Consider the following 20,340-nt stretch of genomic DNA (forward strand, 5'->3'; position numbering starts at 1 on the left):
TCAGTCAAAAAAAAAAATTACAAGGCACAGTTGATGACAAGATTTTAATTTAAAGGGAGAAAGAGACATTCTGGCAACTAAATTATTGAGAAATAAAGTTTTAAATATTCCATATTGTATTTTGGAGACTAGAGAAAGTATTTTATGAAAAACTTTTTTTTCTTATTATTATTTAGAAATGTGGTGACCGATAGATGTCAATTTTAAAAAATGTTGTAATCTAAGATCCTGACTTTGTTAAACTATAAAAAAAATTATTGAATTATGTAACTTAATTGTATAATGGCATTATTAAATCAAGAAAAAGCGGTTCTCATTCTTAGGGTTTTATGCAATAGCCCATTTCATCTTTATTTTTTAAATAAATATCCTTCCGTTAACTCACTGTCATTAAGGGTAAAAAAAGATTTTCCATCAAAGAAAAAATTAAAAAAATAAATAAAAATTGACATATAATTAAAAATGATTTTATCTAATCTCACTAAATAGGAAATACCCGAAAAAAATAAAAAATTTATATTTTAAGCAATTCTTTTTTCACTTATTTTTATTTTGGCGGCATGAAAGCCTTATAAACCCTAGATCTAAGTATAAAAAATATCACAATTTTCTTATTCATATAAGTATACTCTCTAATTGCACTGTAAAATGACTTGAATTGAGTTGAAAATAAAGAAGATATTCAGCACATACAAGCACGTAAAAATTGGTGGCATTTTTGAGTTTTTTTTTCTAATGATTTAAAGATATTATGTAAATTACAGTTTATTCCTTATGACAATTATTCAATGGCTACATCAAACTATATCATTGTTGATTTCATTTAAGAAAAAGTCAATGAATTTTGCATACTTTGTAGTGTTATTTAATTGTGTAAAAAGTATTTTAATATAGTTTGTATCATTTTAATAAAAAATTCTATTTTGCCCTCAATGAATTATTAGTTAACGGTTTTACACTAACGGTGAGTTAACAGAACGATATTTGAGGTTATTTTTTGAAAAGTATGGATGAAATGAGCTATTACATTAAACCCTAGGGATGAAAATGACATTTTTCCAGTAAAATCATATGGTTTAAGGTGCGTTTCGGATTGAGGTTGGCCAGCTGTATCTTAAAATCTACAGCAGTAAAGTGTTTGGTAAACACTAACTGCTGTAGCTTATAAGCTATGTTGATATGATTTTTTATTTGTATGATGAAAAATCTATTATATCTTTAATAATTGTGTCAAAATTATTATTTAAAAATTATATTTACTATATACTACTAACTTTTGTTTTATAATTACAGCTTTTTTTCCACAGCAACTGTAACTTTTAAATTACAATACCTCAATCCCAAACAGACTCTTATTTACTTTGTCGAACTTTAACAAAGTCCATAATCTTGAACTAAATCAATATTCATCAACTTTATTATGTGTCGTATTTCTCTTCTCTTCACTATACTAGAGAAATTTTTGTATGTTGAAAATTTTATGTTTTTTATCACTATAATTTTCAAGTTTATATTTGGTCGGCCCTCATATGAGAATAAATTTTATTTTTATTATGTGTGAGATTTTTGAGTTATATTGGAATTTTTTTTTAATATACTATAATTGTGTTGATTTAGATTGTGATTGTGTCAGCATTACAAAAACTTTGATCGAGAAAATTTTGATGTAATTTGAAAAAAAACGTATGTAAAAAGATATTAAGAAAGAACTGAAGGGAACACTTTCTTCGAAGCTTCCTCAGATCCGTAATAATTTATCCATAAAGGACACACGTCGAGATTCGACGATGACATTTGTGAGAAAAAAAAATGATGCAAAATGGAATAAGCTAAGAAGAATAAAGAAAAACATATGATTCCTATAAATAATAATAATAATAATAATAAAAGTTGTCATAATAGACAGTGAAGTTTTTTTTAAAGGATAAGGTTACACAACTGTTATTAATTTTTGGGATTAAAAAATAAAAGATGAATATACAATAATTTAATGTTTCGCACTTAATTTTAAAAAATTATACGAATTTCTTTTTTGTTTACCGGAAGTTTACTATACTTAGTACGTTACTTTTTATTTTTCTATTAACACTGTATTGTTAGAGGATAATTTAATATAATATTGATAAAATAATTATTTTACTCATGAATATAAAAATCATTTAATCATAACTAAACGATAAAGAAAATTTCAGTTTAAAACTATTGGGACTAATAACAACTACAAAATTAATTATGTAAACTCTTAATATCTACTAATTTAAAAAATATAAAATCATTAAAATAATTATCTTAACTAATTTACGGTGTGAATGGGGTCCTTGTAGAATAGTCAATTAATTATAAATAAGCCCATGGGCGGTTGAAATTAATATTGTCATGTGGATTGGGATGTGCCACGAAAAAGTTGGATGGATAGGAAATGAGCTAATGTTTACGTTGCCCATTGCGAGTGTAATCTATAATGTGTCACTACCTCCTTTATTATTATTAACAAATTTTATAATTAACATTAACATAAAATTTTCCGAAGAAAATTCTACCGGAGTCAAATTTAAATTTTTAATTTGATGTTCTAAGAAATAATAAATTATAAAAAGCCAAATGATCAATCAAAAAAAAAAAAAAGTAACATACTATGGGAAAAAAATCACTTCTGTAATTCATGAAGAAAGATAATTGCAAAACGAACAAGCCTCCACTAATACAAAATTTCCAAGCCTTAAAGTATAGAGGTTATCAAAAAATCACTTTTATAATTCATGAAGAAAGATAATTACAAAACGAACAAGCCTCCACTAATACAAAATTTCCAAACCTTAAAGTATAGAGGCTATCAAAAGAAAATAAAAACTTAAACGGAAATCATCATAACTGTAGAGGGAAAAAGCTTCGTTAAGCTAAAAACATTCTTAACATGAAGATAGTAAACCCAACAAAATCATAATCTCTAACATTAAAATGTAGGGATAACAAAAAAATCCAACCTAGATTTTAACCCAAGTGACATGTCCTAAAATTTTAGGGTTTTAGCCCGAATTTAAGGGACAAAATTCGGGCTTAGACTTAAAAATAAAAGTTCAATTAAATTTGGGTTAGGGTTCAGGCCTTATGTGGCCTCGACCCAACCTGACTTGTTAAAAAAAAAAAAAAATTCACAAGCATGAACACATAACACACACAATCACACACACTCGCGAACACACACATTTTCCATTCTAAACTCTAAGTCCTTAACGCAGAGCATAGGGGACTCTATTAATGCAAGAGAACAGTGTGCTGATGACTGATGCTTTTGAGAAGATAAAATTTTCCGCGTACATTCGAGATTCCATGGTAAATGTCCCTTTTCCTTCACAAACTTGTAAGCTTTCAAGCAATAAATTTTTCTTACATTATATATTTGGAAGAATTAGAACAAGGGAGCAAAAGATTCTTATGCTGACAGTTCCCATTCTCCATAATGTATTGTAGTGCATGTTTTAAAGCATATCTAGCATTAATGAATGAATTAGAAATTTCAGGAAGCCAGGAAACTTTGTGTGCACTGATTGCCTCTAGATTGTAAATTCAATTGATCTCCTCTTGGTTGAAGTAAATGATAGTTAATAGTATTTGAGTTTCATTTCAGATTCCAAAAATAATCCTTCATTTCAGACTCCTTTGAACATGAAACTATATCACGGCTATCACAAAAACTCGAGTAATTCTATTCATATAACCAAAATAGAGTTGAGTTCGAGCTCCTTCATTTTAATTGATTTATTATGATGCATAACAAGAATTGATGAGATGGTGTCAGATATGATAGTGGGAGTTAGCTGTCAACGAGAAAATTAATTTTTAGCAAGAATACAGTTGGTCGCAGAACTTTAGTCCTTGGAAGTAATCTTAACCCTGAATTTTATATGCTTTAGTCTTAATTTATGCTTCAGTGTATATGTTTTGATTGTGATTTATACTTTAGTTGTAAGCTTTAGTATTGTGCGCTTGGTTCTTTTCTTGTAACATTAATATAAAATACACAGAAAATACAATAACCTGCCTTTATCTTCTAATGTGAAAAATCCAGATTAATGACAACTGCAGAGCATAATTGTAAAGATAATTTTATTAATTAAACATATAAAATAAAAAGTTGATAAAATACTTCTTATACTAGAAGAAACTCGTGCTGATATTGTGTTATAATTATTAATGAAGCTTTTAGGCATGAAGTAATTGTAACTTTAATAGATAGTATAGATGATATAGACTTGAGGGAGGCTAGATGAAATATGTCAAAAGACATATGCTGAACTCATGGCCCTTGTTTCATAATTCGATCAATTGTTGGATTTTTTTAATCCAATATTACTAGATCCTTAATCCAACGTTGGGCTTATATGTGAATAATTATGTGTTGCGAACTGTCATATAAGGTTAAGTCCAATAAAAAGTGATCTGTTTAGATTTTCGGTATTATTGGCTTTAATGTATCTAATAGGGTGTGGTGAAGAGACCCAATAGTATTATAATTCTGTGATGGACAGAATTAGGAAGATCTAGTGACAATAGGAAAATATTGTCTATATAAATGGTTATGGTCCCTAGGTCATACGTATCTTTCCATTCTTTCTGATATCCCATCATTAGAGAGAGAGCGCAGAGAGAACTAAAAAATTCTCTAAGAAAATGTGTAGATTTGGAAGGCCAACCACACTACTCCATAGAGGAATTAAGTATTATGAATTAAGGTACGTTTCTGCATAATTTTGTTATTGATTCTTGATGATACAATATGAATCTTCCTGAATTATAGGTGATGGTTTTCACCAAAGGTTTTCTTGTCGCAACATCAATTGCATTACATTTGGTGGCTATTTATAGTAAGACAATGGCCAAATTAAAACACATGTCAACCTTAAAGCTTGCAGTGAAGATGCATTTGTTGTGTATTGCTACAGGTGAGAAACCCATTGTGTGGATCCCTATAATCTCGATCATATGATCAGATATTCAGAAGCGATTACAGGGTGTATACATGGGATTGCAGTAGTTAATGCAATGCAATGCAATCTCGTATTTGGTAAATTTTTTCATTTAGATTATGGTGTATTGTAATGCAATATAAGGTGAATTACGTTATATTAAATAAATCCAAGTGGTCTTGTGTAATATGACACCGTTCATATTAGTTTTTTTTTTTAATTTCTTTAATAAAAATAATTAAAAAAATAACGTTGAACAAAAATAAAAGCTAACTATTGTTGGGTAGATTATTGGAGTGCATAAAAAATATATGTATCTAGACTTCAAGTGAATTTCAAAATATAATTTAGCCGCCAATGTAACAATAAAAAAAATGATATTTCTAACAATTATTTAATCTTAAATCCAAAGTACTTAGTTGAAATTTACAACTTATTAGTCTATTTCATCATGAGTTGGACTATTAGCACCCCTCCAAAACTATTTTACAACCACTTTTTTAAATTTACCCAATTAAACAACTAAATAAATGTATTATTTCAGCAATTATAACATTAAGGTCTATGCGGAGTTTCAAATTTGTACTAATCATTTTTTAATGTGCTAATGATTTCAAAGCAATGCTAAGCCTATTCCAAATGAACTTCGTCTATCTCAGCCAGAGTATATACAGTCTTTCCATGGAGCTGATAATCATAAAATCAAAATTATCAAATTATAGATATATTCTATTCTAGGCTTAAAGTGATAGACATACAACATTTAGTTAAGGTAATTTGTTTTACTTGCATAATTGCATAAATCTTATCTTAGAACCATAATTTCATATTTTCTTACAATTCTTGGCTGAGAGCAGTGTCATATCGGTATATGATAAATTACAATATTTACGTATCTAAGATATATTAAAAAACAAGAATATGAGGATTATGAAATGAAAATGAATACAGAAGATTTAATTAGCTATTCTAAATCAGGAGCAGAAGCATCGTACCCCTCAAGATCTAAATAAAACACTTCTTTTTTCATCACATCAAACACAACTTGAACCCAATGGAAGCTAAAATAGAAAAAAGGCGAAGAAAAGAAAACAACGGTTATGAAAGACAAGTAAAAATGAATAAATAATAATAACACTTAATTACAGTTTGAAATTTTTAGACCTGGGATTGTATAACATGAACAAGAATTGTACTTTATGGGTTTTTTTCAAGCACTTGCATGTGACTTCTGCCCAACTGGGACAGGAGATGGGGTGACACAAAACTTGGACATATGAATCCAATTGCTCTTTATCTTGTTTATTTTGGATAACTGAGTCATACAACAACCTAATCAGTTTAGCTGAAATACCAAAACTTACCATTATTAAAGTGTAAAGAAAAACCAAAATCATTTATGCAATATATACTTCAATAGCATTAACTCCTATAACTTGCATCATCTTCATCACATTGCACCAATATGGGTTACAGTACCTTCTAGCTTAATTACATCATCATCAATCTAATATTTGGAGTCTTCCATATTTACTTGATAGTTATTTGGAACCAATTTCTCTATTTATGGCTAATTTCTATTTCTTTAAGACCTTGCCTAAGATTTTTAATAAAACTCTATCCAAAATGTTGGCAAATTAAACACAAGATCTCAACAGTAGCATTCCACTTTTCTCTGACACTGATGTATATTTATAAGTTAATGCACAAAATTTCCCTAAAAGACGCATGTTTCATATTTTGGGCATTCATACATTTTCTATCATGAAATTTCACATATGTGCAGGCATATTACTTCCATATATGATCAAACGTACACGTCTATGGCTGTGTGAGATTTGCGAGGGCTGCTGTATCCATCAGGACCATCACCTTGTTGTTTGAGAACGTGACACTGTATCGTAGAGCGTTTTGTAATCAAAGTGAAAGATGTTCAATGTTAACTGGCTAATCAAGAGCATCAGATTTGCATGAAGGTTGACTTTTATAAAGATTATGTAACTACGTAGAAGTCCTAATTTTAGCTGAGCACGTGGGATGATTGTTACCTTCTTTGTCAGCCTCGTGATGATATGTTTGTATATTATGCAGAGCATGGTGGCTAATATCTACTGGCTAATGCTTGTTTTGGAAAAAAATTTCTTTTCTTATGACTAATTTCTACTGTCTGACTGTTTTTCTTTGGTTATAGTGTCTCTGTTGTCACTACACTGGAGCTGTCATCTTCAATGGCTGGACTCACCTGCAGATGAAAAATGGAGAAGAGTCTGAGACTGCAAGCCTTGATATTCGAGGATTTGAGCTCGTTGATGGGGACAAAAGCCTGGACTTCATCAGTCCAGCTGTGGCTATTGGTTGGGTAAGATCAATATTTGTTAAAAGAGATAAATCTTGATGGCATTATGTAATTTGTATTGTTTTTTTTTTTTAATAATTATTAGCTTAATTTTCATTATGTTGCAGCAGGAAGAGCGCAGTGCAAAATTGAAAATCAAAATGATCTCGTCCGTCTTTGGTATTGCTTTTGACTTTTGTAAGTTGACGTTTTATTTTGTTGCCCATAACAGAATTGAAAATAAAAATTTGCATAGAATTAAGATCGGATTGTAGGGAAAGGATCGAAAACAGTGTCAGAACAGATTGGGCCGGCCCAAAATCTCGCCTATTGGATTCTTGCGAAACTCTAACCTGACCCTGTTCTAGGCTTTAGCCACTGGGGCTCATTGTCCCGATTAGCCAAGTCTGACAATTAGATAAATAAATAATCAATAAATAACATATTTATTGAATGAATAAATAAATAAGTAAATAAATAAAATTTAGGGATCCCAAAATTTAAATTCCTCATGGATTTATGTGGGAAGTATTCTGGTTTTGATTAAGTAAAATATGAGGACTACAATAAAGAAAGAGTGCTGCTATTTACCCCGAATTTGCGCCTCAAAAAACAAAATGCACCGTTTGGTTTTTCGTCTCCACACGTGTTGCTTCATTTGTTTTCCACTTAGCTTTCACTTTTGCTTTCACTTTCCACTTCCTTCATTTACTTTCACTTTCCCTTTTCCACTTAGCCTCGAAAAGGTAAACACGAACAGGACCACGGCTCTGATTTCCACTTAGCCCCGAAAAGGTAAATACGAACGGGACCACGGCTCCGATTTTCTTCAACTCACAAATACTCATGGTTCAACTCACAAATTAAAATAAAACATCTCAAGATTCTTAAATTAAAATGAAATAACTCAACATTCATAAATTAAAATGAAACAACTCAATAAAGTAATGTAGGAACAATAAATGCTTACGAGTTTTGTAATGTAGAGATTCAGCACTTTCACAAATCAGTTCTGATTTTTTAGTTTCCAAACCAAATCGTAAACTTAGGGTTTTTCACCAGCGCTGCAATGAACTCTGCTTAAATCTTCAAACCTTCCCGAAAAAGTAAATGAAAAAGCAAAGGTAAAAGCAAAGCAAAGGAAATAAGTGGTGCACAGCTAGAACGCAACAAATGATATAAGTGCTGCACGTTGACTGTCCTTCCCTTTTACATAAAGCAACTGAAGAAACACGTGCTTCAAAAGCAAATGGCAATCAAATTACCAAACATAGCGTTTTGTCTTTCGGGGAGTAAATTCAGGGTGCAAATTCGGGGTAAATAGCTTTTTCCATAAATAAATGCTTATAATAATGGAAGAAAGTTGAAGCTTCAGAAAGGCAGAGAGAAGTATTGAAATATACTTAGTTCTCATTCACAATTATATGTGAAATGTTTACAAAGACTGGATGCCTTTTTATAGTAAACGAGTGACCCATCATTTGTGGTGACAGTTGGAGGAAGCATGATATTCGGCACTAGCCATAGGTTTTGTTTTCACCGAATTTTTGATCATATCAGATTCACAATTATTTCAGGTGTTTTAGCGATTATCATCGGATCTAGCTCAATATCAATTTAAACAAATAAATTTATATTAATAGGTAGGTTGGGCTAATAACAATTTAGGTGTGTTTCTTTTGATGGTGGAGATGAGTGGTAGAGCTAAGGCGATATAGGTGGTTTATTGAGTTAATTATATGAGGGACAATAAAGAGAGCTCATCAAAGCTCATGGAAGTCAATATAAAGAGTTAATATGAAAAGCTCAAGTGAACTAAAGGATACTTGATCACTTAAACTCAAGAATACTTAGTGTAGCTGGGGTAGCTTAAGTGACCCATGTATAAAATACAATCTGTTCATCAGAATCATCATAATAAATGAAAATAAGAACAAACATAAACATACATAATAATTTACGTGATTCAGTCGTTAGACAAGCCTACATCCAAAGGAATAACTCATCTTCAATCTACTATAAATGAAGTATTACATGATTCTCTTTACAAAATGAGTAAAACTTTATTAAAGATTGTTTATAGCAAATAACAACATATGGGAAAATATGGGTTTAGTGGATATAAGAGACTAGAGAGTTCTCTAACAGAAGATTATGAAAAAAGCCTTTTGAGAAGTGAGGTGTTCAAAATCTTCCATGGAGGTGTAAAAATAGAAGAATTAAACCTTAAAAATGGTGGAAAAAATGATGAACTGGCCCCTATAATCTCAAAAGAGCTGGAGAGAGAAGGAGAAAAAACGAATCCATTTTATGTGCCTTTTGGTAAATAAATATAAATTAAATGTTTTGGAGGTACTTATCTTTTTCTGCCACTTGGCAACTCTCTAATGGCTGGATTCTCTTTAAATAATGACACTCTAGAGATTTTACTCAAATGGCTTTGTTGGCCAAGCTACAAATGATGTTTATCATCTAGATCCTTATTGACGTGGCGCTTGTTGATTGGACAATTTTGGATCAACTAACATTTAGGAAGCACATGTGTGTTACTAAAATATCTTGATCTCTTTTCATTTTTACCTTTCGAGGTAAGCTAATTCCAACAAGATTATACTCATCCTTAATTGGCTTATATAGGATAACTTAAGTGCCGCTTTTACCACCTATCAACGTCTTCTTTGTTATTATTATTATTATTTTTCTTTTGCAATGTGATCACTTATAGGCAAACTCTAAGTTACATTTCATGTACCTTACAGCCACTCACATGAATAATGAGTGAGTCCCACACCACTAGGTTTGGCAAAACTCCGGTCTGATCCGGGTTTTGGTGTTGCCGGAGACTGGACCGGATGAGTGAAAAGCAAGACCGGACTCCGGTTAAAACCCGATATTTCTCGGTGCGAGCCGGGCCCGGGTTTTTGATCCGAGTTTCTAAGCCCGCATGTGATAACTTCAATTTTTTTTCTTCAATTTTTTCTTTCATTTCTCTAACAATGCAAATTTAAAAAAAAAAGTCAAATAAACTCATTCAATCTCAAACTTTAAAAAAGAAAATAGTCAAATACAAATATATAACTTACTAACAATGCAAATTTTACACAAATAATAAATTAAAATTGTTTCAATCTACTTTCTAATACCTAAATTCATCCAATTTCTAACCTAAACTCATTCAATCTATATATATAAAAAAAATTAAATTCAGCAACACAATAATCACACAATAAATCTAAATAACATCCAACATATCATAAATTCATAATTATATATTTATATGTAATATATTTATATTTTCTTTTTTTAATTTATTAAGAAACTGGGTCTAGGTTGTTGAGCCTGGACTCGGGCCCGGAAATGTCCGTGTTTGAGAATTTCCAACCCAGGTCCCATTTTTTTGTGTATGCGGCCAGAGTTTTGCCCGAACTGGATTGCCCCGGGTCCGGTCCGGATGGGATTTTTTGACACCCCTACACACCATACACTATTCATATGAGTGGATGTAAAGTACATGAATGTAACTTAGGGAGATCCTCGCTTCCAACTTACCCATAAATATTCTTCCAAAGTTACGCCCAAAGGTTCGATTATGATTTACATGAGCAGAACAAGGATCTGTAATGCATTACTAATTAAATAATAATAGTGAAGAGGGGAGAGAAAAATAATGACAACAAATTCTAATTTATATCACAATCACATCTAAGAGCAAAAAAAAAAAAAAAATTATAACTAATAAAATTTACAATTATAACTAATACACAATTCCCAAAATAATTCCACTTTTTTTATTTTTCTTTTGGGATAAGAGGGTAATGAAGTGCTGATGGAGTTCTCGACCAATTTAATGAAGGATTAATGCCCAAGATTACAAGAAAACAAGTATGGAGTAAAGCCTTCATCTGCATCCTCAGACCATTATACGAGTTTGATTCAAAAAGCAATTTTATAGCAAACTCAAGTGCATAAAAAATCAAGGGAAATCAAGTGCACACAGAATCAAGACACACGAGCAGCAACCCATCATACAACCTTTAACCTAAGCAATCTTCCAAATAATGTCCACGCACACTAACAATTGATGCATCATTTTCAATTTCAATTCCTTCATTAACCCAAGTAACACAAAACAATTCTATTGAACCATCTATTGAAATTTTTTTCCGCAAACAAAAAATTATACCGAAAATAGGCTAACTTGTGGTGGGCATTCCCTTAACTTGTCTAAATGCCTCGTCATTCTTCTAATTGACAACAAAAATTGGTCGTGTTTTAGAGTCAACAATCGTAAACAGAGAGAGCCAATTTAAAATTTAAATTTTCAGGTAATTTAACAGAAAAACTGATCAATTTCAGTTTCTACTCAGCTCGCGACCAGAACAACAGATTCCCAATTTTTTGTTATTAGTAGAATTATTTCGATTAATGGAATTTTTCATTTTAATAATCTCAACTGAGCGAGGAGAATATTGTTCAGTGAAAATAAAACAGAGATACTACAAGCCAGAGAGACACACCGATTATAGAGATCATGCATGTTTCACACAATTTCCTATAAAAATAACATTTCTATAATTTTTTATCGTAATTAAAACGTCTACAATCTTTTCATTTAACAATTTCTTTTCTTTTATTTCAAAAAAACACAATTTATTTCTCCTTTTGCTATCAATGCCGAGGGGCTTAAATTGTGTCATCTAGTAGTATTATTGATATTGATGTTTATTCAATCACTAACGGGCAATATTGCAAAAAAAAGGTACAAGACTAGTAATATTATGCACCAAGAATCATTAAAAAAATTTAAAAAAAATTGTTATTTGTCTTTTGAGTACAAGTTGCATAATTGTTGAATTAAAATTATTATTTTTTAGTGAGAAAAGGACAATACTACATCTTATTTGGTAAAATGGTTACAAAGATCTCTTTATTTTTAAAATAATTACATATATTCCTTTTTGGGACAAACCTTACAATGGGTTATGTGAAAAAATAGGGTTGGGTAACTTTAAATTCGGATTGGATTTAGATGAATTCGATTGGATTTTAGATGGTTTGGATTGAGAAAAAAATCCATCTGATTCTAATCTGAACCTCAAATCCGATCCAATATGAAATAAATAAGATAAGATGAATATTTCAGATAAGTTTGGATTCAGATTAGTTCAGATTTTGGTTCGTATTCAAATAGTATTTGTCGTCTTGTTGTCGATGTCGTGGTTGTTGGATGTCAATGTAGTGGGCTCGTGGAAACTGGGATTGTTTGGTTGGGTTGCATCTAGATTGACGTCGTGGGTTTGGAGAACAAGAGAAGTGTCACCACCGTGAGCCATGGGGGCCAACTGCCGTAGCTTGGCTTGGGGGCCTTGCGCCGAGCCATGGCAGGAAGTGGGCGTGCTTGTGGTGAGTGCGGAAACAAGGCAGGATTGTCGCATTGGCTAGGGCGCGGCAATAGAGTGCACGCTGCGGCATGGGCGCAAGCAATGCTGGGCAACGCGCACAACAGCGTACGTGGGTGGCGTAGGCAACAACTCGCAAGACTGTGCGCTGTGGGCGCGCGGGCGTGAGGTACAGCAGCACGCGAGTGGGCATGGCATGAGCGCGTGAGCGAGCGGGTATGAGCGTGCGAGCATGGTGCTCAGCAGCGCGCAAGTTAGTTGCTGGATTTCATGGGCAGTTGCGAGATGTGGCTTAGTGGCGGGCCGGAGTGCACGCCAACGTGCAGCGATGTGAGGCATGCGCATGGGGGCTCGATCATGTGAAAATGAGAGGCGTTGTGGCGGATTGTGAGCAGACAGTGGCTGCAGGACGTGGAGCATGGTTGGCCGAAATTCTCCAAGAGGTGGGCGAAAATCAAGCATGAGTGAGAGACATGGCCTTGGAACGCTAGAAATGGGGAAAACATGGAGAGTGGGTAGCGGCGGTTACACACTTGGAGAGTGGACAGTGGCGGTTACGCCCCACAACTTCCTTATCTCTAGACATGGGCAGCGGTTGCCTTGTTCCTTGGGGGAGTGGTGATGAACTCCCTTGAACATGCTTAGTGGAGGCCAAAATCTTGGGGAGGGATTTGAGGTGGCGTGTGGGTGTCGCGCCACCTAACCTTAGCGAGTGGGGGTGTCACTTGCAAACCCATGTATATAGATAGTGATGGGGTGTATGTGGGGGGCATGAGTTTTGATTTGAGCATTTGTGTCTTGTGCATACATTACTTGAATTATCTTGTGAAGCTTTTCTTGTTGCGGAATAGAAAAGTTGGAGGTCGGTGCCTTCATAAAAATCAATACTTGTGTTTAGTGTTGTGTGCGTGGTTGTTCTTTGTGTTGGCGAGAATACATCCTTGCATAACCTCCTTTAAGTGAGTGTTGACGCGCTTCCTTATAAAATCGCTTCTGTTGGGTTTTGAGTTGGCTGGCTAAGTAGGGTCTTAGCGCCATCACGAGGGTTGCCAAACGCATCTTGAGAAAAGCCCGGTGACACATGGTTGATATTTTAAAAATTGAGATTAGGTTTTCATTTTCTATTCAGGAATTTGCTTTTGCGTTTTTATATTTAGGTATTTTAATTTTTTTTTTTTAATTAGTGCAATCATATTGATTTATTGGGATAACTGGAATGTGATCCAATCCGAATCAATTCCAATCGGATGATGCTAATTATATTCGATCAAACATAATGCCAAATCTGAATCCAATCTGAATTTGTTTCAATGTCAACCCTAGTGAAAAATAGTAAATTTTGGATTATGCCCATAGTGAATTGATTATTTTCAAATTATCTACTTCACTTTTAAAAAAATTCAAGTTAACGTCATTATTGTTAAAAGGTAAGGGGAAAACATGAGTGGATTGATTTGAAAACAGTCAATTAACAGATGGAGGTTATCTAAATTAACCCTGTGAAAGAAAAAGTTTATGTATCTCAAAAAAATAATAATTATGAAACCGTTCTAAAAGTGAAGAGTTTACGTAACCATTTTGCTAAAATATGAAAATGTTGCTACACTTTTTCTTTATACTTAACATATAAAAAGACCATTCAAAAGATCTTATTAATAATTTTGTTAAACTAACTTTTTTTGAAAAAAATATATATTTGATCTTATTTTATTTAATGCATTCTGTTGATATATTTATTTCACAGGCCATCCGTAATTAGCATGGACATGAAGTTTACAAAAATCACCAAAATATAGCCTCTTGCATTGCAAAAAGATTAATGATATATAGCCCCCTCGATTTATCCAATAGCCCTCATTTTTTATATAATCCATTTTATTTCTAAAATTACCCTTATTAAAAAATAAAAATATTTAAAATTTTTTTTCTTTACTCTTTTTCAAGCATCACCAATTCACCATCACCAAAATATCATTACTAGTTTACCACTGCCACCCACATCTCTTCGTTGCCACTAGATGCATCCTTACAATCACTTCATCACTTTGGCAGATTATAAAAGAATATTAACCTTGAAGAGCTGCGAGAATTGGGCTCAAGAACCTTCAATACTGTTATCGTGGGAAGCGTAGAGGCAATGTTCTTGCAATTAAACGAATTAATGATAGATGTTTAGCTAGGAAACCTTCAAAAGAAGAACACATGGTTTGTGTCATTTTATTCAGCTTTAAAAGCTCCAAATATTTTTATATTACTTCCGGTTTATGATATTGCTTGCTAAATGTCTATATTCATTCAATCAAATAGATGACTTCTGGATTGAGCCCATTAAGCTCACGGATTTTGCACCATCCAAATATTTTCATTCCACAGTGTTGGGCATGATGGTCCGAGTAGGGATGGCAAAACCCCGGGCCGGGTCCGGGTATTGCAATGACCGGACCCTGCCCGGATGCAACCGGTCTAAGTTCGGGTCCGGGCCGGGTTTTAATCCGAGTACCCAAATTTTATATTTTTTTAATATTATATGTGTATATATTTTATATTTTTTTGGTAATTTTATAAGTTTTAAATTTATTTCAAAAAAATTTGACATAAAAATAAGAACTTTAAGTGTTTAAAAATTTATATATGTATAATAAATGAGTCAAAAAAATATAAATATTTAAAATAATATATATTTTATAATTTTTTTTAATAAAATTCGGGTTCCGGATTTATCAAGTGATGTTCAAGACCGACCAGGCTTCATACCCGGGCCGGGTAATACCCGGCCCACAATGCCCGGGTACGGTTCGGGTCCAGACCAGATGGGTATTTTTACCACCTCTAGGTTCGAGGTTCTGTGGCAACAATAGAAGCGTGTGCATGTGACAAAGAAAATAAAAAAACTTAAAAGACTATTTATTTTTATTTCTCTAAGGATAATTTTGAAAATATAATGAATTAGTTGAAAATTAGGGGCTATAAAAATAAATCGAGGGGGTTAAATATCACTACTCTTGCAAAAATATGCGGCAATAATGAAGAATCAGCTACAATACACCTAAGCAAATGCAATAAGCAGTTGGAATTGGCAACAACGATTACATTAACAATTACTTGTTGCCTCAGTTCTACTCAACAAATAGTTCTTATATGCCCCATCAATACGCCACTGTTGTTATTCAACAATATTCTCAACAATTAAAGGTTTCTATTTCAAATTCTCATTTAAAAAAATGATTAATTTTGATATATTTCTTCAACTTTTTGACATGACATTAACATATGCCCAACCATTTTAAATCATTTAAAAAATCATATTTACCCTTCATAAAATATATTTCTCCAATAATATTTCAACGTTCATGGTAAAATGAACTATTAGAAATTTATAAAAACACCCATGTGGTTTAAAAAAAAACAAATCCATGAGGGATGAAACTTTCATTCTCCTTTATCATTTTAAATAATTGTACCTGAAATTTTGTGGTAAACAAATAACAAAATTTTGTTAATTCAATCAGCGCCCCCCCCCCCCCCCCCCACCCCCGCCCGGCCACGGGGGGCGGCCGGCCCGCCTCTTTCGTTGGTGCTAGGCCTTGTGTGGCTTTGGAGCAGGGGAGGTAGCTTTAGCCGGATTAGGCCCAAGGTTGTTCACCCGGCAATATTGCTATGTATGGCAACGGTTCTTCATGCGTAAACCTACATAAACAATGAAGTCCAAATATTTAACACCAAGCTAATAACTAGTTGATGAAGCGAACAACAGTCTGTAGGATACAAAATTCATCTATGTGGACATTTCTGGTTTTATGATCTAGTGTTCCATGTTGAAAATAGAGGAGGAATAAACTGCTCAAAACTAAAACTATTTAGACAACAGAAAAATTTTAGTAAACTGAGGGATTTTATTGATATTTTACAAAAGAAACGCTACAATACTCATGACTCACTCTTCTTTCTCTCTTCTAATTATTTACTCTTCACTTGATGCTTATAACAAAGTGCATAGGGATATTCATAGTAACCTATAACTAACAAACCACACAAATATTAAATTATAAAGATATGACAATAAATTTTTACAAATATCTCAAAATATTCAGGAATTATTTAAACTTACATATTTTTACCTTTATTAAATATTTTTATATTAGAAATATCTGTCAATCTCTACACAATTCTTGAATCTTCCATGGGTTGGGTTTTGAACTTGGGCTTGGACAATCGTAAATTGGATTGGATCATGAAATTGGTGGTAGACTATTAACATACACTCCCCCTCAACACCAAGTTTCATCCTTTGATCTATATTGAGCTGTTGGCGTAACTCTTCAAACATCACGATACTAAGGTTTTTTGTAAACAAATCCCCAACTTAGTTGTTTGTCCTGACGTACCATATTTCAACTTCATCTTGCAAGACCTTTTCCTTGATGAAGTGATAGTGCACCTCCACATACTTAGTTCTTGCATGGAAAGCTGGGTTTTCCGCTAAGGTAATTGCAGATTGATTATTGCAATACAGTGGTACTGATTCTTCATCAACTACATCAACCAAGTGCTTTCTTGAGTTGCCATCGCTGCTGCTCTATACTCTGGTTTGTGTTTGTTAATGATACAATTAGTTATATCTTACTACACCAAGAAACTACTCCAGACCAAATTATAAAAACGTACCCACTAGTTGATCTTCTTGTATCATGATCTTCAAGGTAGTCAACATCACAATAGCCAATCAACTTGCGACTTTTACCTTTCTTGTATAACAGACCGAAGTCGATTGTATTTTTAACATATCTTAATATTTGTCGAACCATTCATAAGTGAGGTTTCTTTGGATTTTGCATGTACTAACTTATTACACCCACTGCATATAAAATGTCTAGTCGAGTCAATGTTAGATTGATTAAAATTCGTTCCAATTTTCGATACATCATTCCATCTTGTAAATCTTTGGCTTCATGTGTGCATAATTTTGCATTGACTTCCGTTAGAGTTGAGATTGACTTGCATTTCGACATTTCAACCTTCTTTAGTAAGTCTACAACATATTTTTATTGGCAAAGAAATATCCATTCTTTTGTTCGATCAAGTTCTAGACCAAGGAAGTGTTTGAGCTGACTAAGCTCTTTCATTTGCAAATGAATTGATAAGTTCTCTATTGTTCGCCGAATCTCATCTTTAGCATCATCAATAAGAATCAAATCATTTACATACACCAATATAGTCACTAACTTTCTTTCATTATCTTATATGAACAAGTTAGAATTCATATGTGCTACTGAATAACCACTCTAAGAAAGAAATTCAGTAATCTTACCATACTATACCCTTATGCTTGCTTTAAACTGTAAAGTGCCTTTCTGAGCTTGCATATGTACTTCAAATCAACTTTATTCTCAAATCATCTTGGTTGGTTAATGTAGATCTCTTAATCCAATTCTTCATGTAGAAGACATTTTTTACATCCATCTGCTGTAATTTCCATTTCTTACTGTTTTGAGTTTTGCCGCTAAAGATAGCCAATGGGCCGGATGATATAGGCACAGTATGTGTCCGTATAGCACGTCTGTGCCCGTACCGTTTGGCCCGACATGAGCACGTTTTGGTGGGTCACGCGGCATGACACGACGTGGATGTGGGCTAGGCGGGGCTTAGAATTTTAAGCACACGAGCCTTAAAAACACAACATAATTAGAGATGGGCTAAGACGACACGATGAAAAAACCTGCAATAAGCACATTTTATTTTTTTTAATAAAAGTAAACATAAAATTTAATAATTTTACAAATAACTTGAAATTGAATTTTTAAATTCATTTAATTCTTATTTAAAAAAACTATAATTGATTTATATAATTGATTTATTAAATAAATAATTGATTTCATGATTTTAATAAATAAAATTATAAATATGCATTAATATTATTGTGAACTATGATCTATGACTCTATGTAAGTCTAAGTTAACAGGGTCAAATTTAGTAATTAATATTACATTCTCTTACTATTATTAATTTATTATTATTGAATATGGACTTCAGTTTTAAATTTTTTATTCTATTAAATTTGAATAAAGGCATAGACCTAAAAAAAGTATATAAACTTGAAAAAAGTACGCCAGCAGCTTGGCATGCGCTCTTAATTTTTTTTTTAAAAAAGAAAAAACTTATTGGGCTTTTTTTTCTTGGGCACAGATGGTAAAGCCCATAGCACGACACGTGTGGGCATGGCACGAGTAGGCACGGCACGTGCGTCAAACCGAGCCTAAACAAAAAAAAATTAGTCACGGTATGGCATGGGCACGAGCACTCATAGACCTAGCTTTGATGGGCCGGACCGGCACGACATGCCCATTGGCCATCTCTATTTGCCACTGAACTAAACGTTTCATTATAGTCTAGCTTGTATTGTTGTAAAAATCCTCGAACTACTAACCGAGCGTTACACATTTCAATTGAACCACCTAGGCGCTTCTTAATCTTGTACACCAATTTGCAAGACATTGAGTTTCTACCCTTTGGTTTCAGAACCAGATTTCAAGTCTGATTTTGCTTCATTGCGACATTTCTTCTTCTATCACCTTTATTTAATGAGAATTATCTAATGCTTCTTCAAACGTCTCAGGTTCTTTTATTTTTTTTACTCTTCTGCAACCATTGCGTTAACGTACCCGAGATTTGGCTTCTTTACTCTTTTGGATCTTTTAAGTTGAGATTTAGGAGTTCTTTATTCTAGTTCACTTGTTCTTCGTCTTCAACAGGGCTATGGTGAACACCCATCTTCCAAGGATTTTGTGCCTTATCATGCTCGATATTATCGTCTCTTAGATCTTTAAAATCTTTAGATTCTTCTTAATTCGGGCAAATTTTAACAATTTATTCTTTCACTTGATCTTAATTTCTTTTGAATCTGGTAGTTCGTTTTTTTTAAAGACCACCGCGAATATGCTTTTTTAAACATCACATTTCATTTTATATATCACCATCCACTGCTAGGATGACAACACCTCTATCCTTTGCTCTAGCTTTCCTACAAAAAATACAATGCATCACCTTTTTGTTAAATTTGCTTCACAAGTGGCTTGCGCGAAAACATAGCACACTCAAGTAAATACATAAAAATGGCTAATTGTAGGCTTCACATTCTATAGCTTCTCGTAAGATGATACGAATCCTAGTATATTCTTTAAATGTATCATACATCTACAGATCTCCGCTAGATGGTAATTCTTTCATTTGTTATGCCATTTTGTTGTGATGTATTGGCACAAGTGATATGATGTCATATTATATAGTCTTGAAGATATTATGAGAACTCTGTGATGTACACTCATCTTCATTGTCTGTTCATAGACAGCATGCTTTCTTTTCTAGTTCTCTTTCGACTATGTCTTTGAATTCCTTAAATTTTAAAAAATGTCAGATTTTTCTTTCATAAAAAAGAACCGAATATACCTGGAGAGGTCATAGATAAATGTGACCATATATCATATGTCACTGATAGAAAGTTGCTTGATAGGCCTAAACACATCAGAGTGTACCGAATCTAATAGTTCTTTTACTCTAAACTTAGACTTCTCATATGAGAGTTGGTAAGCCTTCCCATTTAACACTCTGTACATATTGTGTCTATTTTCACATCAAGTTAAAG

The sequence above is a fragment of the Citrus clementina genome, unplaced genomic scaffold, assembly GCF_000493195.1.
Source record: "Citrus clementina cultivar Clemenules unplaced genomic scaffold, Citrus_clementina_v1.0 scaffold_4, whole genome shotgun sequence".
Taxonomy (NCBI): domain Eukaryota; kingdom Viridiplantae; phylum Streptophyta; class Magnoliopsida; order Sapindales; family Rutaceae; genus Citrus; species Citrus x clementina.